We start from the raw sequence: 15810 nt of genomic DNA on the forward strand, positions 1-15810 counted from the left end.
CAAACTGGTCTTTTGATAAACTAGGTAAGTGAGCTGTTTGTATTACCCTTTTCTCCTATGACCACCGCAGTCGGCGGTGAGCTTCCTAAGCGTTAGTATCTTTTATGAATAGTTCTTCGGCGTCTCGCGAGTGATTGGAAAAACCCTCCATTATATTTAGTGTTTTCGCCTATTTACATGTGTTTGTAGAAGCCATCCGTACTTAAGCAAATTGGCTTTGATGCGTTATCAACAATGGAAAGAGATTTCATGCATATTTACCAAAAGAGGCACTGATGACTTCGATGAAGTTGAATCCGTAAGGTAAGTCACACCATTGCAAACTTTATTACACATCGGAGGGATGTAATACTTTAGAAATTGTCCTGTTGTTCCGGTCATTTTTGCTCTTGGGAATTATCAGTTATAGGTCAGAGTAATTGGGCCGCAGGAAACCCCTGATTGAAAATTACGTGGTAATTTCGCCATTTCGGGTATCGTGTCAATCATTCAAATTTAATTTCCAATTACTTTTGATTGGATTTTGTTGGGCAATGGAGCTAATGCTCGTTGTTCACCGTTTTATTGTTGTAGCGAGTCAATTTTGTATCAATTCGCCAATCAAACATAGTTTTAACTTGCCTTTCACGGCACAGGCTTAGCTTTTATTTCACCATTGTTACTTTGTTATTAGGATAATTACTTTACCACTCTAACAGTTTACAAGAAGTGCAGGTTTCTGTTACGACATTTGTACAAATTGCGGAAAGTGAAGGCCATTTGTAAGAAAAATATTTTGCATTACAACCGTATTAGTCGTTTATGATGATTTTATTTGGTTTTGTGTGAATTTTTTTTACAGGCGTTTGTCATTTTTGTTAGTTTCATGTTATTTTTAGTTTTTTAATATGATTTTGACCTTTTTTATTGTGTGATTTTGACATGTTGGTATTATGTAATTTTCTCAGGTTCGTGTATTTTTTAGTCTTTTAATATAATGTTGATTTGTTGGTTTTATGAAATTTTGATGTTTGTTTCATGTGATTTTTGTTTTTTGTTTTTTGCCTTTCATTTTATCTTGACATGTTTGTTCTACTTTGTAGTCTTAACATATTAGTTTCATGTTATTTTGGCCTCTGTGCTTTTCGTATGATTTTGACCCATGTGTTTCATGTGATTTTGACCCATGTAAGTTTCCTGTGGTTATTACTCGTGTGTTTCATAGAATTTTGACCCATGTGTTTTATGTCATTTTAGCCCGTGGTATATTCATGTGATTTTGACCCATTGCATTTCATATGATTTAGACCCATGTGCTTTTAATATGATTTTGACCCATATGCGTTTCATGTGATTTAGACCCATGTGCGTTTCATGTGATTTTGACCAATGTAAGTTTCGTGAGATTTCCCCCATGTGCGTTTCATGTAATTTTGACCCATGTTAGTTTCATGTGATTTTGACCCATATGCGTTCCATGTTTTTTAGACCCATGAGCGTTTAATTTTATTTAAACCCATGTGCGTTTCAGGTCATTTTGCCCCATGTTATATTTGTGATTTTGCCCCACTTGCGTTTCATGTGATTTAGACCCATGTGCTTTTAATGTGATTTCGACCTATATGCGTTAAATTAAGACATGTGCGTTTCATGTGATTTTGATCCATGTGCGTTTCGTGTGATTTTGACCCATGTGTTTCATGATTTTTTGACCCATGTGCGTTTCACTTGATTTTGACCAATAAGTATCATGTGATTTAGTCCCATGAGTGTTTCATGGGATTTTGCCATGAGCGTTTCATGAGATTTTGCCCCATGTGCATTTCATGGGATTTTGCTATGTGCATTTCATGGGATTTTGCTATGTGCATTTCATGGGATTTTGCCTTGTGCGTTTCATGGGATTTGCCCCATGGTATTCCAACCCATGTGCATTTCATGGGATTTTGACCAAAGTGCATTTCATATGATTAGCCAAGTGCATTTCATGTGATTTTGACCCATATGCTTTTCGTGTGACTTTAATCCATGTGCGTTTCAAGTTATTTTGACCCATGCGCATTTCATGTGATTTTGACCTATTTGCATTTCATGGGATTTTGACCCTTGTACATTTGCAATTTTTACCTATCTGCATTTCCTGTTATTTTTACTAGTGTGTGTTGTGTGTTTTTAACCCATGTGCATTTCATGTGATTTTGGCACATGTGCATTTCATGGGATTTTGACCCATACATATTTTATGGGATTTTGACCCATGTGCGCTTGTGATTGAGACCCATGTGTTTAATGTGATTTTGACCAATGTGCATTTCATGGAATTTTGACACCTTTGCATTTCATGGGATTTTGGCCCATGTGCGTTTCATGGGATTTTGATACATGTGAGTCTCGTGTGATTTTGACCCATGTGCGTGTTGTGCGATTCAAGCCCATGTGCATTTCATGTGATTTAGCCATGTGTGTTTTATGTGATTTTGACCTATGTGCGTTTCATGGGATTTTGATACATGTGAGTTTCGTGTGATTTTGACCCATGTGCGTGTTGTGCGATTCAAGCCCATGTGCATTTCATGTGATTTAGCCATGTGTGTTTTTATGTGATTTTGACCCATGTGCGTTTCATGGGATTTTGATACATGTGAGTTTCGTTTGATTTTGACCCATGTGCGTGTTGTGCGATTCAAGCCCATGTGCATTTCATGTGATTTAGCCATGTGTGTTTTTATGTGATTTTGAACCATGTGCGTTTCATGGGATTTTGATACATGTGAGTTTCGTGTGATTTTGACCCATGTGCGTGTTGTGCGATTCAAGCCCATGTGCATTTCATGTGATTTAGCCATGTGTGTTTTTATGTGATTTTGACCCATGTGCGTTTCATGGGATTTTGATACATGTGAGTTTCGTGTGATTTTGACCCATGTGCGTGTTGTGCGATTCAAGCCCATGTGCATTTCATGTGATTTAGCAATGTGTGTTTTATGTGATTTTGACCCATGTGCGTTTCATGGGATTTTGATACATGTGAGTTTCGTGTGATTTTGACCCATGTGCGTGTTGTGCGATACAAGCCCATGTGCATTTCATGTGATTTAGCCATGTGTGTTTTTATGTGATTTTGACCCATGTGCGTTTCATGGGATTTTGATACATGTGAGTTTCGTGTGATTTTGACCCATGTGCGTGTTGTGCGATTCAAGCCCATGTGCATTTCATGTGATTTAGCCATGTGTGTTTTTATGTGATTTTGACCCATGTGCGTTTCATGGGATTTTGATACATGTGAGTTTCGTGTGATTTTGACCCATGTGCGTGTTGTGCGATTCAAGCCCATGTGCATTTCATGTGATTTAGCCATGTGTGTTTTATGTGATTTTGACCCATGTGCGTTTCATGGGATTTTGATACATGTGAGTTTCGTGTGATTTTGACCCATGTGCGTGTTGTGCGATTCAAGCCCATGTGCATTTCATGTGATTTAGCCATGTGTGTTTTTATGTGATTTTGACCCATGTGCGTTTCATGGGATTTTGATACATGTGAGTTTCGTGTGATTTTGACCCATGTGCGTGTTGTGCGATTCAAGCCCATGTGCATTTCATGTGATTTAGCCATGTGTGTTTTTATGTGATTTTGACCCATGTGCGTTTCATGGGATTTTGATACATGTGAGTTTCGTGTGATTTTGACCCATGTGCGTGTTGTGCGATTCAAGCCCATGTGCATTTCATGTGATTTAGCCATGTGTGTTTTTATGTGATTTTGACCCATGTGCGTTTCATGGGATTTTGATACATGTGAGTTTCGTGTGATTTTGACCCATGTGCGTGTTGTGCGATTCAAGCCCATGTGCATTTCATGTGATTTAGCCATGTGTGTTTTATGTGATTGTGACCCATGTGCGTTTCATGGGATTTTGATACATGTGAGTTTCGTGTGATTTTGACCCATGTGCGTGTTGTGCGATTCAAGCCCATGTGCATTTCATGTGATTTAGCCATGTGTGTTTTTATGTGATTTTGACCCATGTGCGTTTCATGGGATTTTGATACATGTGAGTTTCGTGTGATTTTGACCCATGTGCGTGTTGTGCAATTCAAGCCCATATGCATTTCATGTGAGTTAGCAATGTGTGTTTTATGTGATTTTGACCCATGTGCGTTTCATGGGATTTTGATACATGTGAGTTTCGTGTGATTTTGACCCATGTGCGTGTTGTGCGATTCAAGCCCATGTGCATTTCATGTGATTTAGCGATGTGTGTTTGTGATTTTGACCCATGTGCGTTTCATGGGATTTTGATACATGTGAGTTTCGTGTGATTTTGACCCATGTGCGTGTTGTGCGATTCAAGCCCATGTGCATTTCATGTGATTTAGCCATGTGTGTTTTTATGTGATTTTGACCCATGTGCGTTTCATGGGATTTTGATACATGTGAGTTTCGTGTGATTTTGACCCATGTGCGTGTTGTGCGATTCAAGCCCATGTGCATTTCATGTGATTTAGCCATGTGTGTTTTATGTGATTTTGACCCATGTGCGTTTCATGGGATTTTGATACATGTGAGTTTCGTGTGATTTTGACCCATGTGCGTGTTGTGCGATTCAAGCCCATGTGCATTTCATGTGATTTAGCCATGTGTGTTTTTATGTGATTTTGACCCATGTGCGTTTCATGGGATTTTGATACATGTGAGTTTCGTGTGATTTTGACCCATGTGCGTGTTGTGCGATTCAAGCCCATGTGCATTTCATGTGATTTAGCCATGTGTGTTTTATGTGATTTTGACCCATGTGCGTTTCATGGGATTTTGACCCATGTGCGTTTCATGGGATTTTGATACATGTGAGTTTCGTGTGATTTTGACCCATGTGCGTGTTGTGCAATTCAAGCCCATATGCATTTCATGTGAGTTAGCAATGTGTGTTTTATGTGATTTTGACCCATGTGCGTTTCATGGGATTTTGATACATGTGAGTTTCGTGTGATTTTGACCCATGTGCGTGTTGTGCGATTCAAGCCCATGTGCATTTCATGTGATTTAGCCATGTGTGTTTTATGTAATTTTGACCCATGTACGTTTCATGGGATTTTGATACATGTGAGTTTCGTGTGATTTTGACCCATGTGCGTGTTGTGCGATTCAAGCCCATGTGCATTTCATGTGAGTTAGCAATGTGTGTTTTATGTGATTTTGACCCATGTGCGTTTCATGGGATTTTGATACATGTGAGTTTCGTGTGATTTTGACCCATGTGCGTGTTGTGCGATTCAAGCCCATGTGCATTTCATGTGATTTAGCCATGTGTGTTTTATGTGATTTTGACCCATGTGCGTTTCATGGGATTTTGATACATGTGAGTTTCGTGTGATTTTGACCCATGTGCGTGTTGTGCGATTCAAGCCCATGTGCATTTCATGTGATTTAGCCATGTGTGTTTTTGTGATTTTGACCCATGTGCATTTCATGGGATTTTGATACATGTGAGTTTCGTGTGATTTTGACCCATGTGCGTGTTGTGCGATTCAAGCCCATGTACATTTCATGTGATTTAGCCATGTGTGTTTTATGTGATTTTGACCCATGTGCGTTTCATGGGATTTTGATACATGTGAGTTTCGTGTGATTTTGACCCATGTGCGTGTTGTGCGATTCAAGCCCATGTGCATTTCATGTGAGTTAGCAATGTGTGTTTTATGTGATTTTGACCCATGTGCGTTTCATGGGATTTTGATACATGTGAGTTTCGTGTGATTTTGACCCATGTGCGTGTTGTGCGATTCAAGCCCATGTGCATTTCATGTGATTTAGCCATGTGTGTTTTTATGTGATTTTGACCCATGTGCGTTTCATGGGATTTTGATACATGTGAGTTTCGTGTGATTTTGACCCATGTGCGTGTTGTGCGATTCAAGCCCATGTGCATTTCATGTGATTTAGCCATGTGTGTTTTATGTGATTTTGACCGATGTGCGTTTCATGGGATTTTGATACATGTGAGTTTCGTGTGATTTTGACCCATGTGCGTGTTGTGCGATTCAAGCTCATGTGCATTTCATGTGATTTAGCCATGTGTGTTTTTATGTGATTTTGACCCATGTGCGTTTCATGGGATTTTGATACATGTGAGTTTCGTGTGATTTTGACCCATGTGCGTGTTGTGCGATTCAAGCCCATGTGCATTTCATGTGATTTGGCCATGTGTGTTTTTATGTGATTTTGACCCATGTGCGTTTCATGGGATTTTGACCCATGTGCGTTTCATGGGATTTTGATACATGTGAGTTTCGTGTGATTTCGACCCATGTGCGTGTTGTGCAATTCAAGCCCATATGCATTTCATGTGAGTTAGCAATGTGTGTTTTATGTGATTTTGACCCATGTGCGTTTCATGGGATTTTGATACATGTGAGTTTCGTGTGATTTTGACCCATGTGCGTGTTGTGCGATTCAAGCCCATGTGCATTTCATGTGATTTAGCCATGTGTGTTTTTATGTGATTTTGACCCATGTGCGTTTCATGGGATTTTGATACATGTGAGTTTCGTTTGATTTTGACCCATGTGCGTGTTGTGCGATTCAAGCCCATGTGCATTTCATGTGATTTAGCCATGTGTGTTTTTATGTGATTTTGACCCATGTGCGTTTCATGGGATTTTGATACATGTGAGTTTCGTGTGATTTTGACCCATGTGCGTGTTGTGCGATTCAAGCCCATGTGCATTTCATGTGATTTAGCCATGTGTGTTTTTATGTGATTTTGACCCATGTGCGTTTCATGGGATTTTGATACATGTGAGTTTCGTGTGATTTTGACCCATGTGCGTGTTGTGCGATTCAAGCCCATGTGCATTTCATGTGATTTAGCCATGTGTGTTTTATGTGATTTTGACCCATGTGCGTTTCATGGGATTTTGATACATGTGAGTTTCGTGTGATTTTGACCCATGTGCGTGTTGTGCGATTCAAGCCCATGTGCATTTCATGTGATTTAGCCATGTGTGTTTTTATGTGATTTTGACCCATGTGCGTTTCATGGGATTTTGATACATGTGAGTTTCGTGTGATTTTGACCCATGTGCGTGTTGTGCGATTCAAGCCCATGTGCATTTCATGTGATTTAGCCATGTGTGTTTTTATGTGATTTTGACCCATGTGCGTTTCATGGGATTTTGACCCATGTGCGTTTCATGGGATTTTGATACATGTGAGTTTCGTGTGATTTCGACCCATGTGCGTGTTGTGCAATTCAAGCCCATATGCATTTCATGTGAGTTAGCAATGTGTGTTTTATGTGATTTTGACCCATGTGCGTTTCATGGGATTTTGATACATGTGAGTTTCGTGTGATTTTGACCCATGTGCGTGTTGTGCGATTCAAGCCCATGTGCATTTCATGTGATTTAGCCATGTGTGTTTTATGTAATTTTGACCCATATACGTTTCATGGGATTTTGATACATGTGAGTTTCGTGTGATTTTGACCCATGTGCGTGTTGTGCGATTCAAGCCCATGTGCATTTCATGTGATTTAGCCATGTGTGTTTTATGTGATTTTGACCCATGTGCGTTTCTTGTGATTGAGACCCATGTGTTTAATGGGATTTTGACCATTGTGCATTTCATGGAATTTTGACACCTTTGCATTTCATGTGATTTTGACCCATGTGCGTTTCATGGGATTTTGATACATGTGAGTTTCGTGTGATTTTGACCCATGTGTGTGTTGTGCGATTCAAGCCCATGTGCATTTCATGTGATTTAGCCATGTGTGTTTTGTGATTTAGGCCCATGTGCATTTCATGGGATTTTGATCCATGTGCGCTTAAAGGGATTTTAACCCAGATGCGTTTCATGGGATTTTGGGAGTCTTTGTAGGGTGACGGCCAGATCCCGTAGAAAACGGGAATATTCTGAACTGTGGCCGTCGTTCTAAAAACGATTTTGGCGAGAGAAGCTAACTTAAAAAACCCACCTTACCCATGCTAAAAGCCGTATCCTTACCCAAAGGGGCTTCGCCCCCCCCCCCCCCCTTACACGACAGTTTCCTTACCTACGAGTACGACGGGAGAAGCTAACTTAAAAAACCCACTTAACCTATGCTAAAAGCCGTGTCCTTACCCAGGGGGCCTGCGTCCCCCCCCCCCGACCTCCCCCCCCCTTACACAACATATTTAAGATCCGTAGACCATTTCCAAACGTTTTTATCCTATACAAGATAACAGTCGGAGCGATAATAAGCAAATTAGGACGCTTGGCCGTAGCGCTACAAACTACCCGGATTTTGACCCATGTGTGTTTAATGGGATTTTGACCAATGTGCATTTCATGCGATTTGACCCATGTGCGTTTAATGGGATTTTGACCAATGTGCATTTCATGCGATTTTGTCCCATGTGCATTCCATGTGATGTTGACATGTACGTTTCATGCAATTTTGCCCTATGAACATTTCATGCGATTTTGACCCATTTGTTTTTTTTTTTTGAGATTTTGACTCATGTGAGTTTCATGGGGTTTTGATATGTACTTCATGTAATATTGACCACTGCATTTCATGTGATTTTGACCCATGTGCGGTGTCCTATGATTTTGACCCATGTATGTTTCATGTAGTTTAATCATATATTTGTTTCATGTCATTTTCATTCACAGTCGTTTTGTGATAAGTAATAGATTTTTTCGCGTTTTTAACATTCAGTTTTTGAGTTATCAATTATTTGTTTCCTCTATTAGTATGGACCCAGGTTTTGCAATAGGAAATTCCCGAGTAAGGAATTTTGAAAAAAAAAAATTGTATTTTCAAAAGAGCCAAGGCTTGTCTCAACCCATTTCAGAAAAAGTTCATATTACCTAATCACCATTAAAGGCCGTAATAAGTTCATTACATTATCTTCCATTTCCCCCAAAAATAAGTTATTGATTTATAAACCATTTGTCACAAGTGGATTTCTGAATATTTTTTTCTATTCCTTTAGTGAGATTCCAGGTCCCATCTGGATTTGAGCAGGATTTCGTAGAAATTAGTAAATGGATTGTGAATAAAGAGGGGGAAAATTTATCTTGAGATATTTTCTTGGGTATATTGTAAAAATGAGCAAAGGTTAGGGTTAAAATTTAATTTGGTGATATGTTCCTGGCGACACTGCGGAAATTTATCAAAGGTCAGAATGAATTTTTTTTAGATATTTTCCAGATGATTTTGTAGAAATTAACCAAAGGACAAGATTGAATATGTACTTTGAAAATGACTAAGTAGCTGAGGCCAAAGGTCAAGGAGAAAAATAGGTTATATTTTTATTATAATTACTTAGACATTAGTGGGTGGTTAAATTTCTATATTTGATGAGGGATATTATCAGTTATATTACGTAGAAATTGGTCAAAGGTCGAGGTCACAGAAATTCACTCATTCATATGCTCCACAACCTGCTAGATAGGTGATGATTTTTTTTTTTTTTTCATATTTATAAATCATGATATTATCCATTTGATAATTTTCCCAAAATCTGACTTGTTAAAGTCGCAGGGATATGTAAAAAAATTCATGATATAAATGCGTAATTGCCCGCTACTACCAGTGGTATTCTTTAAATATTGAAAAATTTAAAAAGTTTATTACATGTATTTCTGGAAAAAAAACAAAATACCAAACGAGCAGAAACTTTGAAGATTTAAATGCTTTATAGCTAGTTAGACTTTTTACATTATAAGCGTACTCTAATTTGTATGATTAATTTCTTGATCATTATTTTGGCTAGGGTTAACGTTGAATATCATCTCTGTGGATTAATTGCTTCGTTGCCGGGCATATAAATGTGCACTTTTTTCACGAGTAAATTAGGACTCTTCTGTAAAATTTAAACCAGCACTGGTTGACCTTTCTGGTAACATGTACTCATATGAACCTGAAAATTGAGCTAATTGTTTTAGGCGAAATTATCTTTATTACTGACTGCGGTAGCTTTCTAACCGAGGTATCCGGTGTAAAGAAATTCTATCTTCTAGTGCTTATATTTTTGTCAAAGCTTATTGCTAAAGGTACTGTTATCTTTAAGCATTATCAAACGAATGGTAAGGTTTTTTTAAAAGTTTTTCATATGAATACGTCGTCATACTTTGTAAACAAATGAAAATTGATGGTTGAAATTGGGATTCATCATCATCATCATCTCCTTTGCCTATTGACGCAACGACCTCGGTTAGATTTCGCTAGTCGTCTCCATCTTGGGTTTTTAATTCAGTACTTCTCCATTCATCATCTCCTACTTCGTTCCATAGTCCTCAACCATGTAGTCATGGGTCTTCCAACTCTAGTGCCTTGTGGAGCCCCGTTAAAGGTTTGGTGAACTAATCTCTCTTGGGGGAGTGTGAAGAGTATGCCCAAACCATCTCCATTTACCCCTCTCCATGATCTCATTAACATATGGGACTCGGGTAATCTCTCTTATAGTTTAATTTATAATACTGTCCTGCCCTTTAACTCCCAATATTCTTCTGAGGGCTTTGTTCTCAAATCTAAAATGTCTGTTGGATATTTTGTCAAACTACGACTCGTCCATACAGTAACACTGATCTCGCTAAACTGATATATAGCCTGATTTTTATATGTAATTTCCTTGGGTAACTTCCTGAAATCTCGACTCTTGAAGCGCGATTCAAGATTTCAGGAGGGTAGTCACAAGTCATTGGTTATGTGATGACATGAGTAACCACAGTAGTTGTAACGCCAGATAATTTGCATATTCATTGGAGAGATTTTATCTCTAATCCAACCTGAGGAGATTAGTTTTTCATTTTTTACTTAACGGGCTGTTTGGGGAACCGTACACCCTACGTGCTCTCTACCATGATTGACTACGTACTCTATTAATCCTGATCTCTACAGAGCCTACGCGTTAAATAATCGTTTACATTCTTGGTCATTTAGATTTCACACCGCGAATTACACGTTTACTGTCAAGTTTTTGTATCTACAGATGACGGGTATTACTTTATAATCAGCGGTATCGGGTCTTAGATATAGGTTATTCATAAGATTTTCCACGGTTTGTGAAGCGTAGACTGGTTCGTTCCTTTAAGAACGCCTTGCCTACAGCAAGACACGGGCTATTGCACCAGATAATCGAAAGTGTTCTGTCAGCTTGTTGCGGGTAAATTGGTCCCCGGTCAATTAGCCTCATCACGTCGTATGTAGTTTATCCAACAAAAAATTGTTCTTCACAACAGTTCGTGATTGGGATGCGTGATGTAAAATAGTAGTTGTTTCATGATAAAAATTACATTGAAATAATTTTGTAGAACTGAAAATCATTAATGCCAAATGGTTGAAAGAATTGCTCATATGTTGATTAGCTAACTAAATTAGATATATTTACTTTCCTTGTGAATATTATCTTTCATATACAGTATGGGGATTTATGGAAAATTTAAACCAAGGATATTAGCGAGATGAGGATTTTTTTATGTACATAAATTAAGACCTATAATTACACATGAAAATATGGAGATGATTTCACGTTATTTATATGAAGAATATTCTTGATAGATAGACTGGATTTTATATATGTACGAATTTTATGATCGACGTATATATGCATAGTCTTGAATTATAGTCTATTGAATTTATTTTCACCTGTATATGAGGGGAAATTTAGTCTTTATATAATCGTGGTCTTGCTAATCAGTCCATTTTAACAAATATTCTTCCAGCTTATATAAGACAATAACCTGCACCCATCTGATGGAAATAAACCTTTTCAAGAAAAAGTAAAGGTCTGGTAAGAAACAGGGAGTAACTTATTTCCTTGTTTAGATATACATCTTTCATGCATGGAAGAAGCCATTAGTAGCTAACAGTCTTATTTAACTCTGTCAGTGACCATATGCCATATATAAAAAAAAATATAGTACATTTAAGTGCTTTTATATCTCATTACTGCAAGTAATTTAAAATCTCAGCGCTATTTTAGACTGGCATTCAACTTTTTACGACCATTTGTTAATTGCGAGAAGTTTTGTGACATTTGCCTGCGCTCCTTTCAAATTCGTCGATGATCATTAGTCTTATATTTCCCGTCCTAAAATGTCGGGGTCATATCAAAGGTTTTGATATTTTATAGAGCGTGCTATCATTTTGCTTCATTTTCTGAAACATTTCCAAGCGAATGGAGTCTTAGAGACGCCTTATAACATTTTAAAACCACTAACGGACTGTGGTTTGATTTATATTATTATTATTATTATTATTATTATTATTATTATTATTATTATTATTATATGATGATAATGATGATGATGATGATGATTATGTGATGTTGTTGGTGGCGGTTTGTTGCTGTTGTTAAGGTACTGAAGGATTTCGACGACACCAAACATTCGTACATTTATTTTCATAACCAGTAAAACAACGTTTCAAACAACTGTGTTCATAATCATGTTCCTGGGTATACGAAAGTATAATGATATAGAACAAGCTGTACATAGATTTTGTAGATAAGTATAATTGAAATAGGTAAAATGATTTTAAAGCTTATTTTAAAAGAAATTGGAAATCTCTTGATTAAGCTGTGCTTTTTTTAGATGGATTCGGATATTCGAATTGAATTTTGATACGAGCACTTGTATAACATTGAGAAGTTTTCAAGTGAAAACGAACACTTTTATTCATTGTTACAGTAGTCTCGTATGCTGGGCTGTAAAGGTTTGGACAAGGCCCTTCCTGTTCGGCTATTAATTGTTATTCTGGTGATCTTGGTAGCGAGAAATAATATATTTCTTTTTTCCTGGAGCTAATATAAGATAATTGGCAATTTGGACAGTTAAACAAGTAAACTACCATAGATCCAAAAGTCATTAGCTGGTTTTCTTTCGATTAACAAAGTTTATTATTATTATTTTTTTTTCTAGAGAGATAGAATTGAATATTATATTCGGCCTGATTTCTGGAAGGTATTCGCGCAGAATTTTTTTTCTTAATCTTTTTTCATCATTGAAATCTGGACCAAGAATCTTTGAACAAGTTAAAAAATTATTAAGAGAACAAGTTCTAAGTTTATCATAGAAAATGTTGGATGGGAAACCGTTGTTAGCAAAGAACTTCTAGAAAATTTACTTCTTTGTGACAATTGTTAAAAGATGATGTTTGTCTAAATGCATAGTAAAACATTTTGCTAAATGTGTTTTAACTCTAAATCTTCATAGTATTTATTAAAGAAGCTAACGCAGTCTTGTTTGAGAAGGTTTCCTTTAGATTGTGGTCTCTATAACATTGTTGTTTTTTTTTTATCAAAATATCTAAAAATGGAATTTGGTTCTATTCCTTTTTCATCGTGAATTTAATGTTTTGATGTTGCATATTCATAAAAACAGTTATTCATTTAATTCATTTTAAATTTTAAGAGTACAGGTACAACATCTACGTATCCTCTGTAGTAAGTAGGTTTAAAATCAGATAGGTAATTACCGGGTATTTACACGTTTTCTTTGTGGTAACAAAGAAAAATATTCGCTCGAGTTGCAGATAAAGGTGACCTCATCGCTAAACCCTCTCTTTTCTTATATAGTAATTTCCATTGAATATAAAATAGACGTTATTAATTATTAGTTTTGAAAATTTCTTGAAATAATTTTTGTCATTCTCCTGAAATTTTTATTTTGGTCGGAGACAAGTTTCGTGATTATATTTGCTAGTTTCTTGGACTGGTACGTTGGTATATAGAAAGGTTATGTCCAGGCTTGCTATGAAGTTTTCCTCCTTTATAGAGATAGTTTTGAGGTCATTGGAAAATTCATAAGTGTTTTTAGAAGGATCTAGATATGTCATTATTTCAAAAGTAGAAGGGTCTTTGAGAATTGAATCCATCTTCATTGGGTACTACTATTTGTTTCATTATCAGATTTACATATCATTATGCTTTTCTCTGTTAAAGTTTTTCAGAATGTTAAGATCAGATTCCTTTTTAAAGGTTTAAAGGCCACTCATGAATGGCAGGGGCAAGGGACAGTGACATTGCGCTAACGAGCAGGACAATGACCTAGAGACTGAACATGTATACACAAGCCCCCTCTCCACCCAAGCTAGGACCAAGGAGGACCAGCCAATGGCTGCTGATGACTCGGCAGGTAGACTTATAGGCTCTCCCAAACCCCACCTCCTTAGCTCACAAGGATGGTAAGGTTGCAGCATCCAAAGAAACTAACTGGTTTGAGCGGGGTTCGAACCCCAGTCTGGCGTTCGCCAATCAGGGACGTTACCACATCGGCCACCACAACCCATAATATATTAGAGCTTTCCTTATCTGATTTATAATAGAATTTCAGGGTGTAAGACATTAAAGTTTTTAGGTCTGTTATAAGCCCTTCCGATCTATCCAACCTGTTCTTTCCAGGCAGTGGGGTGGTGGAAGAAGGGAAGAGGAGGGATACATTTTCATCAGCGTTCAACACCCTTTCTTGTGTCCATTGATAGGGAATTGCTTTCCCCAAACCAACAAAGGCATAGGGCCAAGCCTTGAGAAGTTTGCGTCCTTCAGGACAGTTACTTACTACCCTCTTCAGCACTTCAGCACCACTCACACATCATTCTTCATTTTCTGGGAGTAATCATCCGTTCCTCCAATGTCTCCGAGAACCCTGGCCCTTCGGAGAGAGGTAGAAGGAATGTTGGAAAGGATCGCACTTGGAGTCATTCAAGACTAGTCATTGGACTTCTACAGTAGAGGAATCAACTTGGGACTGGAGTTCTGTCATTGACGTCTCACCACAGGAAGAATTTGTAGGTCAACCGAAGATCAAGATACGAAAGTGTGTGATCTGTGAGTTCCATCAGAGAGGAAAACTTCATGCTTTGAGTGGATCTGGGGGATGTGTTCTGTTCGTACTTATACCTATGTCCATTAAAAAGTACCTCCCTTCTACTTCTACAATACAATGTACCAGTTCAGAATGCTGTGTTCCGGACTGTGTACAGCACCTCAAGTGTACATTTAGATGTCCATTTTGGTACTAACTTGGGCCCACTAACAAGGAATTTGACTGTGTATGTATTACTAAGGTAGCTGATCTTGGTCTCCTTACCCAAGTCGAGGCTGAAAAACTTGGGCATGCTGGTAAACATGACAACAGCAATGGTCTTGTCGGTTAGACAATCACATCAGCAAGCCAAAGGGGTTAGTGTGCCTATTCTGTCTAAGACAGGACAACCAGCTTGGCGATTGCCGAATCTTCTCAGCCACCTTTGCTCCCAGGAGAAGCTTGTTCTTCAAGCGGGTGCCTTCACCAGAGATCTCTTCAGAACTGTTCGAAGAATCACCGGTCAATTATTATTATTATTATTATTATTATTATTATTATTATTATTATTATAACTTGCTAAGCTACAACCCTATTTGGAAATGCAGGATGCTATAAGACAGGGGCTCCAACAGGGAAAATAGCCCAGAGAGGAAAGTAAACAAGGAGAGCGTTCTGTCAAGGGTGACACTTAAGTAGACTGGGTAGGGGGGGATTTTCCCGGTTCTTTATCAATTCATTTGGTTTTTAGCTTCCTGTTTGCCTGGTGACTGTTCAGGTGGAAGACACACATCAGTGTTTTGGATTGCCATTGAGGTGCCACTTTTTTTGTGGTGAACGAGTCTGATTGTGTGGAAGTGCACAGGTCATCTGCATATATATATATATGTACCTGTGGATGTTCTGGTACTGCAGCGGGTCAGTTATATAGCATCGGGGCTGGCACTGACTCTTGTGGAAGCCCATTCTGTATCCTCCATCTGCTTTTTCTGCTATCCATTTCTATAAAGAATTGCCGATTAGAAAGCAATG

At 37.9% G+C, this 15810-nt stretch overlaps 1 long non-coding RNA gene across 2 annotated transcripts in view; it reads left to right on the top strand.

Moving 5' to 3' along the window:
- Window positions 1–84: 84 nt before the first annotated feature.
- The window catches only part of LOC137640645 (uncharacterized), a 770193-nt gene continuing 754467 nt past the window's right edge, over window positions 85–15810 (top strand). For both annotated transcript variants that reach the window (XR_011044432.1, XR_011044433.1), the window contains exon 1: window positions 85–303. This is a non-coding gene — a long non-coding RNA (uncharacterized lncRNA). The remainder of the gene's footprint in view (window positions 304–15810) is intronic.

The sequence above is a fragment of the Palaemon carinicauda genome, chromosome 5 (assembly GCF_036898095.1).
Source record: "Palaemon carinicauda isolate YSFRI2023 chromosome 5, ASM3689809v2, whole genome shotgun sequence".
Lineage (NCBI taxonomy): Eukaryota > Metazoa > Arthropoda > Malacostraca > Decapoda > Palaemonidae > Palaemon > Palaemon carinicauda.